This window comes from Protopterus annectens, chromosome 6.part0, assembly GCF_019279795.1.
Source record: "Protopterus annectens isolate FY-2018-M chromosome 6.part0, PAN1.0, whole genome shotgun sequence".
Classification (NCBI taxonomy): domain Eukaryota; kingdom Metazoa; phylum Chordata; order Ceratodontiformes; family Protopteridae; genus Protopterus; species Protopterus annectens.
Genome location: NC_056737.1, coordinates 125,438,741 through 125,460,188, shown reverse-complemented (window position 1 = coordinate 125,460,188; position 21,448 = coordinate 125,438,741).

Below are 21,448 nucleotides of genomic sequence, written 5' to 3'. Positions count from 1 at the left end.
CCATTAATCATGTGGGCAACCACAACAGGAGCTATGAACAGGTCTGACACCGTGCCACTGATATGATACATCATGCATGGCAAAGGACTGCAGCTGTAGCCAGGGATTGTGCTGGCACAAGTGGAGGGCCTGCTACACAACAACCACACTCGGCCACAGAGGAGTTCCTGGTAAACCTGGGTTGAGCCACCAGCTCACAAGAATCGATCACACTATATGTCGTGGAGGTGGGTAGCACAGCTTCCACAGCTGAAGCGCATCCAGGTAAGCCTCCAGTTGTCATCACATTAATACTGTAGCATTCATAGTGGCAGCCTCTGCATATCTCTACACATACGTTAGGTCACTCTGCATTTGTGAGGGGGATTGTAACGCACACGTGTGCACACATATTGTGAATGTCAGCAATGTGGGCAGTATCACAGTTTTTACTGTACATGTTGATATCTGGACATATGATCCTGTACCAGTGCCAAATTTGTGTCTGATGACAATACCTCTCCCCCACAAATCCATAGGTACCACTGGTGTGGCCAGGGTCCATCCTCCTGTTGCTGGTAAGTGTGTAACTGTTTTCTTATGGCTCATCTATAACCTAGGCATGTTAAGAGCTTTAGTTTGCTGTGGACACAACTGTTAAGCTTAGCCATATTGCAATATGTGCATATTCACTTGTGGAGGGGTGCACTCCAGTGTTTACATCAGCAATCACAGTAGCATATTTGCATATGATGTAACATATTAGCACATATTTTTGAAGGTGTAGGCAGTCTGCTATAAAGGAGTGTATTACTATTGTGAAAATGGGTACACTATGTTGTAGGTGAAGGTCCGTCACATACACTGACATGTCACTTATCTCACAGGTGTATGGTACTAGTAACAGTAACTGGACGTAGCTGCACTGCATGTTGTTAAGGACTTGTCTTGTGTGTGCATGTTGTGTTCTGCTTGCATGCTGTACATGGCATCAGTCATGAGGTGTGGTCTGTCTAATGCATTTTTGGCACCTCACCTGTATGTCTGCGTGTGTGTGTGTGTGTGTGTGTGTGTGTGTGTGTGTGTGTGTGTGTGTGTGTGTGTGTGTGTATGTGTGAATCAGCCAACATTATAGTGTAGGAATTAGTATAGTCTTGTTGTCTTTCCCTCACAGGTGACCATGGGGGTTGGATTGTGTCCACCTCACAACCTGATGTCAGTGTCTCATCGGACCCTGATGATGATGGTGGCCTTAGTGAGACACAGGTGGGGTTGTTGGGAGCTGAATCTGCACCATTGGTTGACATTCCACTTCCTCCCCCAATGTCTCTGCATACAGTCAGTACACCCAAACATACCCAGTTCCCAGCTGCGCAGATATTGGATAGTCAGAGGGTGGTGGCATCAAACAGGAAAGTGTGCCAACTATGGCATCTGTGACTGCAGACACTAGCTATAGCCAGAGAGGTTAGGTACCACACAGGCAGATTGACAGATGTGCTCAAAGGGGACTGTTGCCCATCCAGCACTCGTCTGAGGTGTCACAGTATGTGTCACCTGATGCAAGTTTCAGTCCATCATGGAGGCACAGGCACATTGTGAATGGTACACCAGATGGATGCTCAGGGTCATGGATGCTACACTGTCTGCTGTGCAAGACTACATCCATGTCATTGGTGATGCCTTACGTCATTTCACTGATGTAGTGGATAGACGATGGGGTGAGACCATGTCAGACCTTAACCGTGCAATGTCTGTGCTTGAAATTGTGGTGGGAATAAGAGTGTTGGACACATAGACGTAGGTCAGCAACAACATCAGCTGAGAGCCCATGTGTCCATGCACAGTCAAACTCCTGTAGTGGCAGTACCACCAGCAGTACTGTAGAGAGGGAGGGTGCTATCCACACCATAACATGGCAGGTCATGGGTATGTGGTCCTGGGGGGTCCCGTGAGGGACACAGACCCAGCAGACACTGGTCACCATCAGCAAGTATTACCTCATCTGGCCGTGGGCATGGTGGTGCCAGTGCCACTCCTCCTGGGAGAAGAAGTTCCAGTGTTCATGGCTGGAGATGGTGAACTGTACATTCTGCCATGTACAGTCCACAGCTGTCCAACACACCCTCCTGCAAGGCTGGCACATGGCTTGACTGTGTACAAGCACATACTCACACATCACTGTCACATGCAGGTCACCACCACACACACACACAGCTCCTCTACATGGCCCAGCTGACCAGCACCCCTCCAGACACACACACACACACACACACACACACACACACACACACACACACACACACACACACACACACAATGTCAAGTGTGTGGCACAGCCTAGGCATTTGGCAGCCCCACATCACACCCTGTGCATGTGATGACACCTGTGCCACATCCCTATCATCCATACCATCGATGCACATACATGCTTATATGTGTCTGATGCACATGGTGAATATAGTACACTTAATGCCAGTTTGTAGTGCAGTAGTGTTATGCCCTGTAAGGTGCTGTCTTCGGGCAATTGTCATGTGTACGCATCAAAGTGCATGTATCTTTGTGCCATGATGGTGTATTGCTGTTAGTATTGCTGACTGACTGTTGTCTCCCAGACCTTATTCTGTTTCTGTTCCAGGTGTCTGTGTGTCTATGCTGTGGGGACCTGCTGCCAATACAGCAGCTCAGGATGGCATAGTGGCAATGCAGAAATGTGGTATCTCCAAGGTATGGCTGTATATGTGCATGGTTACCTAGGTGCGTATGTGTAGAACAGAGTGTAAGGGACAATGGGGCAGACAGCGTAATCTTGCATGCACACCCCTTGACACAGCATGCTACTCCTGATAAATGTCACCTGGGATTTATGTAGGATCACAGGTTTATAGGATCATAGAAGGTTGTAGGGTAATGGCCCTGGGTCCCTTACAACCCTAGCCATCACTTTATCCCCGACACAATCATCGATCGGCACCTGTTGCCCCTGTCATTGAGAGACACAGGTGCAACCCCTGGGATAGATTTGTGGTTCCCCATCCACTCATCACGGCTGCACTTGATGAGAGTTTGCATATTACTCTGTTTGACATGTCTGGGAAGAGCATTCCTGAGACAGGGCAGCTTCTGGGAGACAAACCTGTCTCTCCAGCAGGTTTTGTTGATGTCGCATATCAGATTCAGGCCTGTCTTGCTGGTAATGTGCAAAGAGTTATACTCACATATATGGGCCAGCTGTGGAAGGGTTGGGCACAACATTGCCATCTAGGCATGCCACAGCTCATTTGTGGACAACTTGCCCATTACCAAGTAGGGGACTACTGATTCAAGGCTGTCTGCATGGATCAGATGTTGGAGGTCATGAATTACCTTTGCGGGTATTACAATGGCCTTTCCAGTTGCTGTAGATGTCTGGATAGGTACATAGCAAATGGGCCATGGTACTATATTATTGTTGTACTGACTGAGGACTATACAGAGGTAATGTCGAGCTTTTATCCTTTACCTATGTGGTGAATCATGTACAAGGTTTTTCTGAACACTGACGCTACTTGATGGCTGAATGCAACAGTGTTATCAACCTGAGTACCCAGGTCTCTTCACACAGGTTGTAAATTTATGGGGTTGTCATTGATGTGGGAAATAGTAGGGCCATGTCCTTGCCATATGGTATGATGGTACTGTTTTCTGTGCTCAACTTGAGGCCAGGACCTTGCCACCATTCCAAACCTGATGTAAGACCCCATTGCAGTGTGTTAACATCAGTTGGTGGGTCAGTGACAGACAGCACACAATTTACAGTCACCGCAGCCTTAGGCAGTACCTTCAAATATGGGTGGTGGCAGTTAGCATTCATGCCTAGATACGTGTGGGTCATTAGGGGCAGCAGCTACTCACAGGACCTCCACATGTTTACATATTGGGCACACATAGGCAACATAGTGTAGGGTTGCCATCTTATGAAATGTGCAATGTGGGACACTTCTTGTACTACTGTGAGAGTTGGCATGATAAACTATAGCCATGACAAGTGCAATGGCCAGGACTTCTCTTGGTCTTCCAGTATTTTTGTCACATTTCCATAGCTTATGCTATTTCCCATTAAGGTGTTTCTGATGTACAATAACTGCTTTATGCAACTATTACACAACTTTTGGAAATGTATGTTGTCCTACACTCTTGGGACTTCTGTATTGTTTGAGTTGTTTTCACAGGTCACAGCTGGCTAAACATGGACTGCAACCTGGATAGGGGGACAGGTGGTGGCCATACCTCTCGCTGGTACAGATTTCTGCAGAATGTCCTGATGTTTGCCACATATTTTTGGACATTTTTTATAACATTGTGGTTTTCTGGCAAATCATTAAAGACTGAATTTAGACAATAATGTCAGATATTTTATTTTCAGACTTTATACCCTGCTGAAAATTCATGCTAATTCACAACCTGCTATGCTATCAATTTTCTATGTTTGTAATAGAAATATTTAACAATTGACTCTATTATTTGCCCTTTGTCCCACTTTTCTGTATGTCTTTATCCAGATGTTTTGCTCTAAGGATTCAGAGGTATGATCATGGGCATAACACAGCCACACTGCTGTAAGGGGATATGCAGTCACACACACATAAACTCACAAAGTTCTTTGTTTGAGGAATAGAACACCTGCCTAGCTAGGTATATACACTATAATACTACATACATATTGCACGCAGCATGGAACTTATGTGCCTGGAGAGTGTCTAACAGTGCAAAGTAAAGTTATCCATTGGAGGGTTGACAGGGTGGAACAGGCCCTCAAAATAGTATAACCATTGCACACACTAGGCTGCCACACTGCTACAGGTGATACGCCTCACACACATACACTCACAGAGTTGTCAGTTGTGAAATTAGAACCCCACCTATCTAGTTGCATCTATTATAGTGCTACATACCTATCTCATGTGCCACAGGGCTTATGTGCCTGGAAAGTGTCTAACAGTGCATTTAAGGTGAATAACAGCAGCAGGCCCTGTAAAGTAATCCAATAGGGGTTAACAAGGAGGAACAGGCCTTAAGATGTATTGACATTTCACACACATAGTCAAGACATACACACCACTGCAGTGGGATATAGTTACACACATGCACTGAGTTGCCATTGTGTGGATTAGAACCCCTCCCTATCAAGCTGTTTACACTATAGAACTACGTGCTTATCACATGCACCACAGACTTTATGTGCTTGGAAAGTATCTAACGGTGCATCTAAGGTTGATGACATTAGCAGGTCCTGTAAAATAGGTCAATGGGGGGATTCACAGGTAGGCACAGGCTTTAAAATTTATTGGCATTGCCTATACATAGGCAAGAACTACACACAGCTGCAAAAGGATATATTTACACACATGCACTGACTGAGTTGTCGTTGATGGTATTAGAATCACTACCTATCTACAGTATCATGCTATGTAGTTATCGCATGCACCACAAAGCATATGCACTTGGATATTGTCTGCCACTGCTGTTGGGGTGTATAACATTATTAGCTGCTGACAGGGAGGCAACTGATGTAGAGGACAGCAGCTACAGGGCCATAAAATGGGTGACCATTGCACATACATAGGCCTGTTGGGTGTGTATATTCTGCTACATGTGGAATATATGCACAGACACACACACCACACACACAGTGGCTGATGTAAGATTAGAACCCCTACCTATATACTATTATGCACTACTGCTCACCACACTATTTGCCTATGCCACTGGTTACAAGTGGTGAAGGAGTGGCTGCAGCACTACATTACACTATGCCTTACTGGGTCTCTCTCACTCTCTCTGTTTGTCTGTCTACTCCACTGTCTGCCTCTCTGTATATGATATACATATATGTAATACACACACACACATATGTATTTATATATATATATATATATATATATATATATATATATATATGTGCCTATATTAAACCCAACAGATCCAGATATATTTTATATGTGCCACACACAGATAGATAAGGGTAATCATGCCTGATGGGGATAGGGAGAGACAGTTGAGGTGTACATAGCTGTCTGTATGCACAGATATATATATGGGCATCACACTTCTATAGTCAGATGTGGGTTCAGACATGGGCTGAAATTAGGTAGGTGTAGGAGCATGGCCAGTATGACCATCATTAATTAAAATGGGACTCCAGGCCAGAACTACCTGTACTCCAGTCCAGGAGTCTTTGTGCTACAGCCAATTGTCTGCTGGACCTGGTGGAACAGTCCAGCATCTCCCTGATATATTGCCTAAGGGATTTCATGACTGTGTGCTATCTGCAATATTTGACCAATATGTAGAGTGTGTACAGTGTGTATTGGACTGAACAGAATTTTACATGATATATCTGGTACATTTTACATAGCACTGTGATTTCATGGTACTCCAGTGGCAGATCAGTATAGACTGATGTGAGGAAACGCTGACAGACATTTGGGTTGCCAAGTCCATACACTGCAGGGAACTTAAGCTACTACACAAGCTGTTGTATTCTGCACTTTCTACATTAGTCTGGCCAGTAGTTCAGCCTTCCCCTTATATGTAGACCTTTGTCCTGCCCAGCTGCAGTTCCTGGCTTTGTTCACAGTTGCTGTTCTATGTAGTTGTAGGTATGTTGTGACTGGTGTATGAGATGTAACATCACACACAGGGTTACGGACTTCACACCTCTGACTGTATCTGTTTTGCATGTTGTCCGGCATAGTGCTCCATACTTTTGCTCTGCTCTGCTCCTCAGACATATTGCCTTGTACTGTTATTATAAAACTACATGTTGCCCAAACCTCTCATACTCTTACAGCCATTAATGTGGACAGGGCCATATGTAACAGTGGGACATAGGCCCAAACACGGGGACAGGATTTTAATATTGCTGTTACAAACCTAGACCACTGGCATTTTCCAGTGGGTATGAAGTCTGCATCTCACCTGCCTGCTATTAGTTGCTCACAGCAACCTTTAGTCATTTGCCAATAGTTTGCTAGAAAACTGCAAATGTTTTGACAAACAGAGCAGATATATGAGCCATAAATGTGGACATTCTGTTAAGCTCTGTACATTTGTGGGGTATGGATGCTGCCCACTGACTTGTTGTAAGTACTGATACAGTTACATGACAGCCTTTATATCCTGCTGTTACACTGACTTGTTACAACCAAAGTAACAAAAAACACATTTTGGATCTCAATATCACCCCTAGAGCTAAGCCCATGCATAAAGTTGTTCCAGAAACTGCTTACTATCGATTAGCACATTATCTACAGTATCTAGAACTCTTCTAAGCTGTTTTTTCACATATATGGACATGGGCTCTGTGAGCCACCCCCTTCCAGATACAATAGGATGGAGAGGGGGGTTCAATGGATCTTTATGAACTTTAGGCAGGTCATATACAACCGGTATAGTGGGATGTTGAACAGAAAAATAGGTATATAAAGAATAATCAATTTGATCAGTCATTAATAGATCATGTGTTTTTTGTTACTTTGGACATGAACTCCTTGTTCACTGTCATCCCTAATGATGAGGGAATTGAACATGTGAGACAGTTTTTAGCAAAAGAAAGTAGGTTGTCTACGACTAAGGTCAGTATGATCTGTGCCCTCCTAGACTTGATTTTAGAGAATAACATTTTTCTTTTTGAGCATGAATACTTTCTACAGACAGTAGGAGTTGCCATGGGCACATCATGTGTGAATACATACGCTAGTATTGTGCTGGCCAATTGGGAAAATGAGTTAGTCTTCTGCAGTGAAATTTTAAACAATACGTCACCTTTTATAAACGTTTTGTGGATTACATCTTTTTTGTTTCGCAGGAAAATGAGGTAGAGCTTGAGAGTTTTGTGCAGTTCTTAGGGAATGCCACTTCTTACTTATCATTTTCTCTACATTATTCCCAAGTAAAGACTGATTTCTTAGACATAAGTGTGAGCAAGAACATCTTGGTAATATATCAGCTAGGTTATATAGAAAACCTTGCAGAAGAAATAACATTCTTCATTGTTCGAGTATGCACCCCAGGCATATTACCAAAAATGTTGTAAAGGATCAGGTACTTTGATGTATGGGATTGCACACTGATGTGGAAAGTCTAGAGGTGGCACTTGATGTATTATATACAGATCTTATGAATAGGGGTTATAGAACTGAGGAAATAGAGAAAGCAATAAAATAAGTGAGCACGCTAGATAGCAATAAAACAAAATAGCCAGGGAATTGTTATGGCTAGGCTTGTAGGGCTGATAGCCTAGTACCAACCTATGAACCTATGAAAACCCTTATTTTCTGATAGGTCCACTATGATCGTACAGAATGATGGAGGAGTAGGCACTGAAGTGGTGAATAGGTTATGTTTTACTTTCTCTGAGGATGTTAATAAAATTTGTGAGATTGTGTAAAGGAACTAGCCCATCCTATTAACAGATCCAGAAATTAGTAGGGTTATAGAACCTGTCCTCAAGTTCAGTTTCAAGAATAGCAGGAATTTGAAGCAATGTTTCTGCTATAAACACAATAAAACATATGAATGGTTTACTTCACAATACAAGTGCACATATGCTTGTAGGGCTTGTAAAGCTTGTTGCAATATCTGGTCTACTTGAATGGTTATGCACCTGCTGTCCTCTAAGCCCATTGAGTTTTCTTTTTATGCAGACTGTTACACTAAGAATATAGTATATATGGCTAAGTGCAACCTGTGTAGTAGTTTGTATATAGGTAAGACTAATTGTATGCTAAAGGAGAGAGTAATGGAGCATCTGAATGACATACATAACAACAAATTGACTAATGCATTGGCCAAACATGTATTTGAGTGTGGTACGGATCACAATTTTAAGTTTTTGGTTTTACAGAAGATTAATGAGAGCCAAAGAGAGGGAGATTTATGTAATGAGACTGAGTACATTGAGCTAAGATGGATTGTTGATTTTAAAGCATATGTTCCAACCTGAATAGTGCTATCTCCCTAAAACGTCTTTTAAAGAAAAGAGGTTTGCCTCTTTAGTTGATGTCTGTTTTTATTGGCTGCTGCTAGTATTTAAACTTTTAGAACATGATTTGTTTTATTAAGGTCTGAAGAAGAGGGTAACCTCAAAATTGCTTACCTACCGTTTGTGATTTGTATATTAAAGTGTCTATTTCTCTCTAGCCGCAATTTCTTTCTATTTTATATTATAGTTCTTTTGGGTTTGTTTGGTTCCACCATTTTCTTTTTGTTCATACTGAACCACTAGACAGTGCAGTTTACTTCCTGACACTATCAACCACAGACAAACATAGCACTCTGACCCCTGCATTTTGGGGAAATGATATATGTCATCAAGTTGATTGGGACAGCCCAGGGATTGTGTGGTGTGCTGCTATTACTTTCCAAACAAACTGTGACTGTAGTGGTATGGGGACACAAGTGTGTTGGGGGTAGGGGACGCTAGCATTGACAGTCAGGCATCTGTCCTGTGACCTCACTGTATGTCATTCCCTCACATAGTGCATTGGGTTTTGCTGGCTTAGGGCCTACTGCATATTACGGGTCAGCCAGTATTGGATGAAGAGTTCAGGTTGTCCCACACAGCTATCAGATGTCTGCAGCTATCCTAGTAGCCGACTCTATTCTCTTGCATACATGTGGCAGGTCCATAAATATGCTACCACAGTCTACTATGCCATTCATTTCTTGTAAAGAAGAGTGACTTACCTTGTGCCATCAGCAGTTGAGATAACAGTGATTCAGGCTGTCTCTGTCAGATGCATGCTGTACACAGCCAATACATGGTAAGGTACAGGTATGGTGTGGCTGGCATCCTTTTTACTATGCATGTGAGTCAGAGTGACGTGTCAGTCCCTAGGTTGTCAGTGCATGTGCTATGCGTTGCCTCTTTGCTAAGGCCAGGGTATACTGGGTATGCCTACGTCTGCCTACAGGGATAGGTTCAGGGGGTTCTCCCTATGAGTCCCCCTGTGTCTGTGGGGACCTTGGCACTGGCGAGGGGCTGTGTGTCCTTCCCTGTGATGTTCATGTTGCAGATGTTTCTGCAGGATCATATTGTGTAGCATGGCACATACTGTGAACATGTTTGCACATGTGGCTGGAGAGTACTGCAGGGCTCCACCAGCTATATCAAGGCTGTGTAACTGTGACTTGAGCAGCCCAAACATATGCCCCAGGATTCAGCAAGCTCTGCATGGCATGCAGGAATAGTGCAAGAGCTGCTGCAGGCAATATGGCTGGCATACGATTCAGGAATAAGCTCCCGGGACATACACAAGCGCTCCTGCACTATTCCTGCACACACACAGACCCTGTATGCTAATTACCTGATTTGCTTGTAAAAAACATGCAAATGAGGTGAATTAGCAATCCAGGAAGTAGGCAGGAATCTGTGCAGGAATAGTGTAGACTGCAGAAATGTATTCAGCCAGTAGGTGAATACATTTCTGCAAACTACTAAATGGAGGCATGACAGCTTGTACAAATGCATGTATTAGAAGAGATAGGCATGCCAAAGGTTAAATATATGGCCATAGGCATGAAAATTAATTTCAAAATTATAAAAATTAACTTTTTTTTTGTTGGCTGATTTCAGCCATTTAAGCGCAGGGCAGCAGTGCACAAACGGGATCGGCCCTAAAATAATAAAAATAGCTGGAAATAAGCTTTTAAACCAAAATCATAATTTTGCTATAATAGTCATGGGCATGCATAACACAACAAGACCATGGAATAGGGGTTGCTAAGGGGGAAGGCTGAGTGTCAGTCTTGTAACCATGCATTAGCAGTCAGTCCTATGCAAATGAGGGTAATGATACTGAATCACAGATTTCCCCTCAGTGCTAGCTTGCACCCAACTGTGTAGGTGCAGTAATACCATGGTGTAAGCCTAAGAGCTAGATGACTTCATAAGGGGGTGTGTCATGCATGCTGCAAGCTTATTGGAGCTCTGTGGCCTGTGTTTGCCCTTAGCTAAACACAGCTAAGGAAGGGGGTGTGTCTGAAGCTCCCTAGCAGTATTTACATTGCCAAAATGGGTGTGCGTGCCATGCACCAGGTTTAAAAAAAAATGGAAATAGCAGCTCCATTCACATCTGAGCACTGGCTTTGCGTGGCACACTTCAGGGCTTAAACAAGAAGGCAATGGGAAGGGAAAACAGCAGTAGGAAGGTAAACAAGGAGAACTAGCATAGCTGGCAGGTGAAATGTATCAGTACCAATCAATTACACAGGCAGCAGCCCAGCCCAGCCCAGCACACTACTATAAACTATGCAAACACCTTTCCCTCTGTTTTTTTTCCCACAAACTCTACACCACAGGTGTACACAAACGGGGAAATTTAACCTAACAATAGCAACAAAATGATAGGGGCTGCTTTTGCTCTCATAAATCAATACGTGGAAGAGGCTGAGGGTGGTGAGGATGAGAATGATGATGACTAACCCACAGTGAGGAGAAGGAGAAGATTATACAGACCCAGGGTAACCTACCAGGGGCTGCATGAGCTGGCGATAGTGAAGCACTATAGGGTGGACAGCAACCTCCTACAGCAAATTGTTGAGCTGTGCTGGCCACAAATCACACACAGAACCAACAGAGTGGAAACCATCCCAGTGGATACCAAGGTATGTTTAGGCTTAAAAATACTAGCCACAGGTACCTTCCAAAGGCCAACTGAGGACATCATGGGGATCTCACAAGCATCAGGATCCAGGGTACTCCACCAGTTCCTGGATGCCATGTCAGCACATGCTGGTGAGCACATATATTTCCTCAACACCCATGAGGCATTGACCAGCAATATGCATCTCTTCTGCCAAATAGCAGAATACCCTGAGGTAGTGGGTGCTATAGACTGCACGCACATACACATAAAAGCACCACCCAGTGAGCAGGGTAGGGTCTACATAAACCACAAGGGTGGCCCCTCCATCAACTGCCAGGTCATGTGTGATGCCCAGGGCATTATTATGAATGTGTGTGCTGGCAGCCCTGGAAGCTATCACAACTCTCACATCTGGCATATGATGCAGCTGTACCAGAGGGGACATCCCATATGGCCACCTAGTGGGGGATGCTGGTTATGCACTGGAGCCGTGGTTGATGACACCAATCTGAAATGGGCACACACCCAAACAAGAACTCCATAATGAGGCACATGCTCAAACCAGAATCATAATAGAACGTGTGTTTGGGATGCTCAAGTCATGGTTCCAGTGCCTGGACATATCCAGTAGAGCCTTGCAGTACTCTTCAGCTACATGTACCCAAATTGTCATTGTATGTGCCATGCTACACAATATGATCCTGTGGAAACAGCTACAGCAGGAACAGCATGGGGCAGGGCCACACAACCCCCACCACTGCCAAGGCCAGCTCAGGCACAGAGTGCCTCTGAGGAGGAACAAACTGAGCCTGCCCCTGTAGGTAGAAGGAGGCATACCCAGTATGCCCAGGCTTTGGCAAAGAGGCAACACATAGCACATACATGGTGGGAACCCAAGGAATGACACCTCTCTCTGAATTGCACATACAGTAAAAGGGATGCCAAACATGAAACTACCTGTGCTTAACCATGGATAGGGAGTGTACTATGTGCATCCAACATAGTCAGACCTCCAGCACCATCCTCAGTACTGGCACAGCCACAAGGTAAGTCACTCTCACTATCAATTGCTGAATGGAGTAATTTATGTTCTGTCACTTGCATCTATGGTATGGATGAGAGAATGCAAGGTAATTAGGTGGTAGCAGATAGTAGACACCTATATGGGTAGCATGAAATCCATAACAAATACTTGTGTCAACATAGTCAGCAGTACTAGACAAGGTGACAAATCCCACTGCACGACATGTGGTGGGCCAAATGTGTGTCTACAGGACACACACATACATGTCAGTGAGGCTCACATACCCAACAATCTCAGCCAGCAGGACAGGTGTTGATGACCACAAAGAAAGGCTGTGCTAAGGCCTCCAATTGATGGCAATGGAGAACAGACCCCCCTCCAGACCTGCACAGACAGACTACAACAGGTTGGGTAGTTGGATGTTAGTTCTGAAAGGTAAGAAGTCTGAAATTGAAATGTAGGTCAATAAAACCTAAGATCTGTACTACACTGATATGCCTCTAGTCTTCATGATAGGTCAGAATACAGAATGAAATGGAAGCCAAAGTACCTGAAATACCAGTACCATCATATCAAATGTTTACAGTTGTTAGGTGTGCCCCGCCCCACAATCCTATGTAGAAATGTAGTAACAGGTATGTGTGGGTATTCTAACAGTGGAGCATAGATTACCTGAGCTGGCCAAATTAGCAGGATAGATTGTTGCATGTGTACAATATGCAGGCCTCTGTGTATTGTATATTGTGTGAAAGTGGTCAGCATGTAGGCATAGAGGGTTGTGTCCTGGTGGCCTATGGCCAGTACTGTTGATGACAGGGCCACGTTCTATCAACTGCAGTGCCAAACACAATGCATCTCAGCAAGACCCAATCCAGCAGCAATCTATACTAATTGTTCAGATGTAATATCTGTCACTATCTGAAAGATGGACATGGCATAAATGTGGGCCCAGACATACACACAGTACACAGGTGGAAGTACCCTAGACAGAGAGTGTAGAAAATTTTACTGTCAAATGGACCCACCTTTGAAATTATACATACAGGTTAGCAGCACATTAGTTGTCTGTGTAGTATGGAATACTGATGTAGTTTGGCCAAACTCTGGCAGACCACGAAAGGCACAGTTATGCAGTACTGAAAAACCGCTGATGTCAACTCACAAGCAAGCATAAGGGAAATACCCCATGTATATCTGTGAGTCAGCTGCAGGAAGCTTCCATAGCACACACGCACTCAGCTCACCCCACCATCAGCCACAGGTTCATCACAGGTCATATCGCTGCTGTTGGGAATGAGTACAATATGACCCCCCACTTCTGTATGGGAATACCCACAGAATGCAGCATGCTGAAGAGGTGTCCCATTCAGGTGTGTCACTAGCTGTAAGCAGCACCATGCCAGCATTCACACCAATGGATTAATAAGGACAGAAACTATTGCCATTACCACCTTGCACACCTACCCTGTCACCCCAGGGGAATCCAGTGCCTTTTAGCCTGGCACTGTAGGAGTGACAGACTGCACTGGCCTGCTACAGATGGCCTGCATCACTACCAAATACCCTACTGTCCTCTGTCAAAGGCCTGTGTCTCACCCATGCTGCCAATGTATGTTATCTCATGGATTCCCAAATAATGACATAACACAGTCCACAGTACACAAATGCAAGGCCATGTCGACAAATACCAGTAGCATGTCCACCATGTCCTACTGCATGAACTGTGGACCAACCCCTAAATACTGCTGGGATGAAATGATAACTATAGGGATATTTATTAGATATTGCTTGAATAATGAGAGGGGGTAGAAGCATGGGCGCCATGGAGTGTGTGAAGTCTGAAACTCTGATGTGAGCCCATACTATCCCTGCCTGCAAACCAAAGAATGGGTGGCTACAAACCTGCTCATAAACCACAATGATAATGGGAAATGACCAGATATATGAAACCTGCCTCTGGGTAACCTGTGTGAATCTGTACAGCTGAGATGTATGGTCACAGCAGGATATGGCCATTCTGTCATGTCAATAGATGTACAAGCATGGGATCCTCACCCACCACAGTACCATGGTGCTGGACCATTTACACAGACCCATCAGCAAGTGACTGCAGCTCCCCCTCCAGGAAGCTGCAGACCACAATACTGGACATAGATTCATTCATCTTGTATTCCCCAGGAAATTACTGCGAGCAAATACGTATATCTGTCAGTAGTTGATGACATAATATATCACAGTGTAAAACAGTACATATGTCTGAATATCTCTGCTGACACCACAACCATGTAGTAGAAGCAGCACAGACACAATTAGTTACAGTATCCCACTATCCTTTGCCCATTGTGATGCCATATTGTCAACCTATCTAGAGATATCCTGCAGAAACAGGTTGCTAGCTGTAGGTGTAGAACACAAATGCCTGCACTGGAGTACAACCTACATGGAATGGATTCACACATTCTCTACAGAAGGTCGTACTGGGAATGCTCCCACACTTAGAGAAATGAAGCCCATGTCTGACAACAAAATACAGAAGGGTCATACTGGGCATGCTCTCACACGTATAATGAAGCCCATATCTGGCATCAACAGTGGACTCAACATATCTCTCAGTCACAGATGTCTGTGCACACACACCACATTGCACACCCGCTTTGCACACACATTGGTTAGGAATACACACATATATCCAAGGACAACACACTATAATAGATCAAACATACACAGACAGAGATGTGGGGAAGAGAGAGAGAGACAGACAGTGACAAAGACCATCATGAGGCCTGTCCCACCCATCACACATCCAATTGACCAATATCACATGATGTGCCAATGTCTATAACTGTAGTCATTTGCTTCTGGTAGCTCTCAGCACTATAATGTCTGTGGTGCTTGTGATAACTATGTAACATGACAGTACAAGTCATTATTCATCTTGCAGTCATATACATAGTTCTGTCAAATGTAAAGTTGCATTTGACTGAGTGTTGTGTGTGTGTTTCCAGATGAATGGTTTATGGCCCATTCACACACACTGCACTGCCCATTGCTAGCCTGCAGATGTCAGTCACCTTGAAATACCTCTTTAAAGAAGGATCATCCCTCTAAGCTCTGTGGTGCATGCAATAACTGCATGATGCGATAGTGTGATGTACTAATTAGGTAGGAGTTCTAATCCCAGACATGGCAATTGTGAAACCCTGTGTGTGTGTGTTTGTGTAAGGGACAATGCTTTTGAGGCCATTCGCAATCACTACACCTCCCATTGGCCTACTTTAGCAAGCCTGCTGATATCATTCACCTTGAAATACCTCCTTGGAGAAAATTCATCCCTGTAAGCTCTGTGGTGGGTGCAATAACTGTGTAATACTATAGTGTTATGTACTAGTTAGGTAGGAGTTCTAACCCCAGACATGTCACCTGTGAAACTGTGTGTGTGTGTGTGTGTGTGTGTGTGTGTGTGTGTGTGTGTGTGTGTGTGAGTGTGTGTGTCTGTGTAGGGATCAATGATTTTGAGGTCATTCGTAGACACTTCCCCTCCCATTTCCCTACTTTAGCAAGGGTGCTGATGTCATTCACCTTTGGAGAAAGGCTAGCCCTATAAGCTCCATGGCACGTGTGATAACTGCATAAGGCTATAGTGTGATGTACTAGTTAGGTAGGAATTCTAATCCCAAACATGGCAACTGTGAAACTGTGTGTTGGTGTGTAAAGATCAATGCTTTTCAGGCCATTCATAGACACTACACATCCTATTGCCCTACTTTAGCAAGGCTGCTGATGTCATTCACCTTGAAATACACCTTTGGATAAGGGCTAGCCCTATAAGCTTTGTGGCGCATGCAATAACTGCATAATCATATAGTGTGATGTACTAGTTAGGTAGGAGTTCTAATCTGAGACATGGCAACTGTGAAACTCTGTGTGTAGGGATCAATGATTTTGAGGACATTCATAGACACTACACCTCCCATTGCTCTACTTTAGCAAGGCTGCTGATGATATTCACCTTGAAATACGCCTTTGGATAAGGGCTAGCCCTAAAAGCTCTGTGGCAAGTGCAATAACTGTGTAATTCTATAGTATAATATACTAGTTAGGTAGGAGTTCTAATCTGAGACATGGCAACTGCGGAACTCTGTGTGTGTGTGTGTGTGTGTGTGTGTGTGTGTGTGTGTGTGTGTGTGTGTGTGTGTGTGTACAGAGTAATGCTTTTGAGGCCATTCACAGTCACTACACATTCCATTGCTCTACTTTAGCAAGCCTACTGATGTCATTTACCTTGATATATACCTTTGGAGAAGGGCTAGCTGTATAAGCTCTGTGGGGGGTGCCATGAATGCGGAACAATGTAGTAGCAATAACTACACAGGCATTGGTTTGAATTTCATCTGTGGCAAGTGCTTGTGTGTATATCCCAAAGATTTTGTCCCAATTTACAGTCAGTACACATCTCAGAGCCTGATGTTAGCAGTCCTGCAGATATCATCCACCTTACATGTATCTGTTGCGAAGCCTATACCATATTAGGTCAGTAGTGCATGTGGTAAATGTGTAACATAATGGTCCATAAAGGTTGCTAGAGATTTGAACCTCCTCCCTGGCAAATATAAATGTGTGATTAGGGTAAAATTATTTTTGGGATCTCTCACCCACTACATCACTCAATGCCAGTATTTACAAGGGCTGGTGATGTTCCTCACTAAATAAGTACCTTGGGACAGCATCCACTGAATAAGCTCCATGGTGCGTGTGATAAATCTGGTACATTGTAGTAGCTCTACATAACTAGGTAGGGGTTTGAATCTCATTACTGTCAAGTGTATGTGTGTTTGTCATCAATATCCTGTGTGGAGGTTGCTGTGATTGTGTAATGACAGGATGCATTGTGGGGTGGATTCTGCTAAATTATTAGATTGAGGACCTACTATATGTCACAATTTCCACCTTACAAGGACAACAGGTGTCAAACAGCAGAGAGGCTAGTATAGACAATCCATAGCCCTACATGTGACATTATGGTTCGGTGAACAATATAGGTAACCATTGTATTACTCAGAGAACACTCTCCACCCATGTCTCATACACAAACACACTTGGCTAGGCAACAACCACTATATTGGTAGTCCCCTGCATATTGCCCACAGATAGTAACCACAGTGTGATTACAGTGTACTACATGCCTGTTGACCACAACACTGACACTGAAATCAGAATGTACTGTGATGTGTAACATCTCCTGACTGAGTGTGTGTTTTCCAGCAAGTAAAAGGACATGGCACCCTGTTCCATCCCTACAATAGACAAATAATTGCTTACAGTGGTCATTTGCTATGTTCCCCACTGGACGCCTGCAACAATTGTAGTGTCTAATACCATGCTGGATACACATGCCCTGTATGGACAGATGCCACTAACTCCATTGAATACCTATATCATGCTGTCAATGTAGGTGCAGGCACAACCTCAGTTCCATAGCCAGGTCTCACTACATGAGATCAGGAATGCCACATCAGATGATAACAGTCTGTCCACATAACATGCCCAAAACACCCCAGGTACACTTCCACATGTCACAGAACATGCATGTGGGACATGTGCACAACCCAGACACTGTCCATGTTATGGAATATAGATCACATACATCGCAAGCATTTCACATCACTGGCCACCCACAATAGTAACCTAGATGAGTGCATGGTGAATACAATGTCCATCTGTGTGGCTCAATACAGGGACTACACCCCTGAGCCACACTGGAGACCATTGTCATGTGGCCTGATGCCAGCATATTCCCTTTGCCTAGCCTTGTACAGCCTTCTGGCACAGTCAACTACTGCACACCTCTGAAGCAATGAACCCATGCATGTCAGTACTGGCAAGTGTGTGTGTGTGTGTGTGTGTGTGTGTGTGTGTGTGTGTGTGTGTGTGTGTGTGTGTGTGTGTGTGTGTGGAGTTTATGCTTTTGAAGCCATTCACACTCACTACGCCTCCCATTGCCCTACTGTAGCATGCCTTCTGATGTCAGTCACCTTGAAATAACCCTTTGGCCATCTGTCAGTCTGGTAATCTATGTGGCACATGTGATAGCTGCTTAATAATGTAGTGTAGCAAACTAGCAGTGTAGGAGCTCTAATCCTGACCCTGTCAGTTATGATAATGTGTGTGATTCTCTGCAAAGGTGTGGTTGTGTCTTCCTTGATACCTGCTTTTGTGGACAGTCACATGCACTACACTTCCCTTATCCCTTGTTTATCACTGTTGCTGATGTCACTCACCTTCAAAGATACCTTTGGACAGCTCTTTAACATGTAAGCTCTGTTGCACGTGCAATAACTGCATAATACTGTAATAGCAATACATAGTCAGGTGGTAGTTTGCAACTCATTCCTGGTAAGTGTGTATTTGTGTGTGTTAACAGTGTCCTGTTGGGGTGATTGTGTAATGACAGTCTATTACCATGTGGGTTGTGCCACATCATTATATTGAGGAGCTATATGTCCCATTACAAGGCCAACATTTTCCAAACATTGTAGAGATTCTAGTTGACAATCCTCAGCCATAAATGTGTACAGCTATGTGCAATTACCATATGACAGTATGGATTAGTACACAATGTAGGCAACCGTCATAATGCCCAGATACCACTCTCCACCCATGGATCATGCACAAACATGCTTGGCTCTTACTCCCCTACTCCCTTCCTTTCTTACTTTGTCTCTGTCTGTCTCTCTCACTCCCTCTCTGGTGGATGTGGAAAAGTAGGCAGCAGATTGTGTTTTGTAAATGATGCTCATGATTAGCTGATGGCCTGTGCACGAATTGCAGTCCCCCACTAGCAGATTGCATGTGGAACAGCTGTGGTATCATTCCTATAGCCAATTGCATGGAAACACACTCATATAACTAAGCACTTTATGTGGGTATTGTCCCTTTTCCTTCACTGTGAGCAAGACTTCATATAGTTGTTTGACAAGCAGCATCACAGAGGGTAGTTGGACATACCTCTTACAACATACACTGTGGAGACAAACCAACAAACAGGAGGGGGTGTTCCAGACATGAGGACAGAATGAAAGTATTGCTCTTCTACATTTGAAGTAATATTGGTTTAACATGGTTTGTGTGGATATGGCTGTTCTGCATGATTTAATATCCGTTGGGGAAACTTTCATCTGTAGGGCTATCTGCAGACTGGCCAGTGTGTGGAGTCTTACATGTGTTGTGTTACTCACACATTTCATATCTTTAGAAATGCAGTAGCATATTCTAAGGATTGCATTCAATACATGGTGACAGCCATATGAGTTACTGACTTCATATCCCTCAGAAGACATATGTCACAACAAAGCCTGGTACACCAGTAAATGTATAGGTTTATCACAGCAACATGTCAATATTGGCCCTGTGTTTGTACCTCCAGCCACAACTCTGTCGACCTTTGTACATATGTCATGCAGTAAGAGGTGCATATGTTCAGTACATCATTATTTGCTGACATCATACCTGATAACAAGCCAGTGAGATATCAGACTGCTAGACATGTTATGTATAGTAGGCCTTATATTTGAGAACAAAACATGGACATTCTGTTGTAGTGTGTACAGTAGTGAGGTCTGTGTACTTATGGTGATTGTCGACAGAGTGTGTATTGTGAATATGCATCATGGCCTATGTACAGACTGTGGTAGATGTCATTGTTCTTGGTCCTGTACTATGTGATGTTGATTGCTGCTCCAGTGTATGGTACCCTATAGTACATGTTTGTAGGGCCAGACTAACACATGTCCCATACCACAGTTAGGCATTGGAATACACTAAGTATTGGCTCAGTATATGTAGGCTTAGTGTGTGAGTGGCACATATGAGGATGGTGTTGTTCACACAGTCCATTTACTGTTATATTAAGAACGCTTACCATATGTGACTGTGGCTGTGTTCAGATTGGTTGTGTGTATGGACTTTCACACAGGTGTCACTCTGTGGTGTTACTTTCCTGTAGAGTCTGCTATATTTGCAGGTACATGTGTATTCCCCCATAAGAAATGTAGGCCAGTGTTGTGGCAGTCTGCCTGCAGTTTGCACAGTACTTTGTGACATCCCTAGCAGCTCAGTGTATTTACCCAGTGTGATGTTATGTCCAGATATTTGTCAGATGTAAACCCACGGTAGTGGTGCTGCGGTAGCATTGTCACCTCACAGCAAGACGTTGTCTCGTTCGATTCTCAGCTAGAGCGTCTTCTGTGTGGAGGCATGCATGAATGGGCGTGCCTTCATTGAGGGTTGTGCATCAGGGCTGGTAACTCGGCATGTAAAAATCCACTACCAAACATTAGCAGACCAGAGTTCTGCTGTGGTGACCCCTAACTGAGATAAGCCAAAAGACACAACAACAACAAACTGTTGCCGGGCCACTATAACTGTTGTGTAAATCTGACAAAGCAGAGGAATGCTGTACAGATGTATGTCACAAACAAGTGGGTAGTATGTGGGCTTGTGACCTCTGCTCCTCCAGTTATTACGTGTCAGGACAGACAGGAGTGTGTGAATGCATAAACTGTGTGAGCTTATCTATTCCAGTATTTTTGTGATATCCCCATTTACATGGCTGAAAACATCCACTTTGTGAGGCTTGATCCAAACGTCTTGCACTAAGGGGTTCTGTGTATACCTCTGGACTGACCAGAGTGTGTCAGACTGTCCACATTTATTGGTCATATCTTTGTTTTATTCCACAAGATCATTACTGTGATTTGTGTGGTACTGTACTATGATGACTTTATGATGTCTGTCAGTAACTGATGGGGTAAATTTC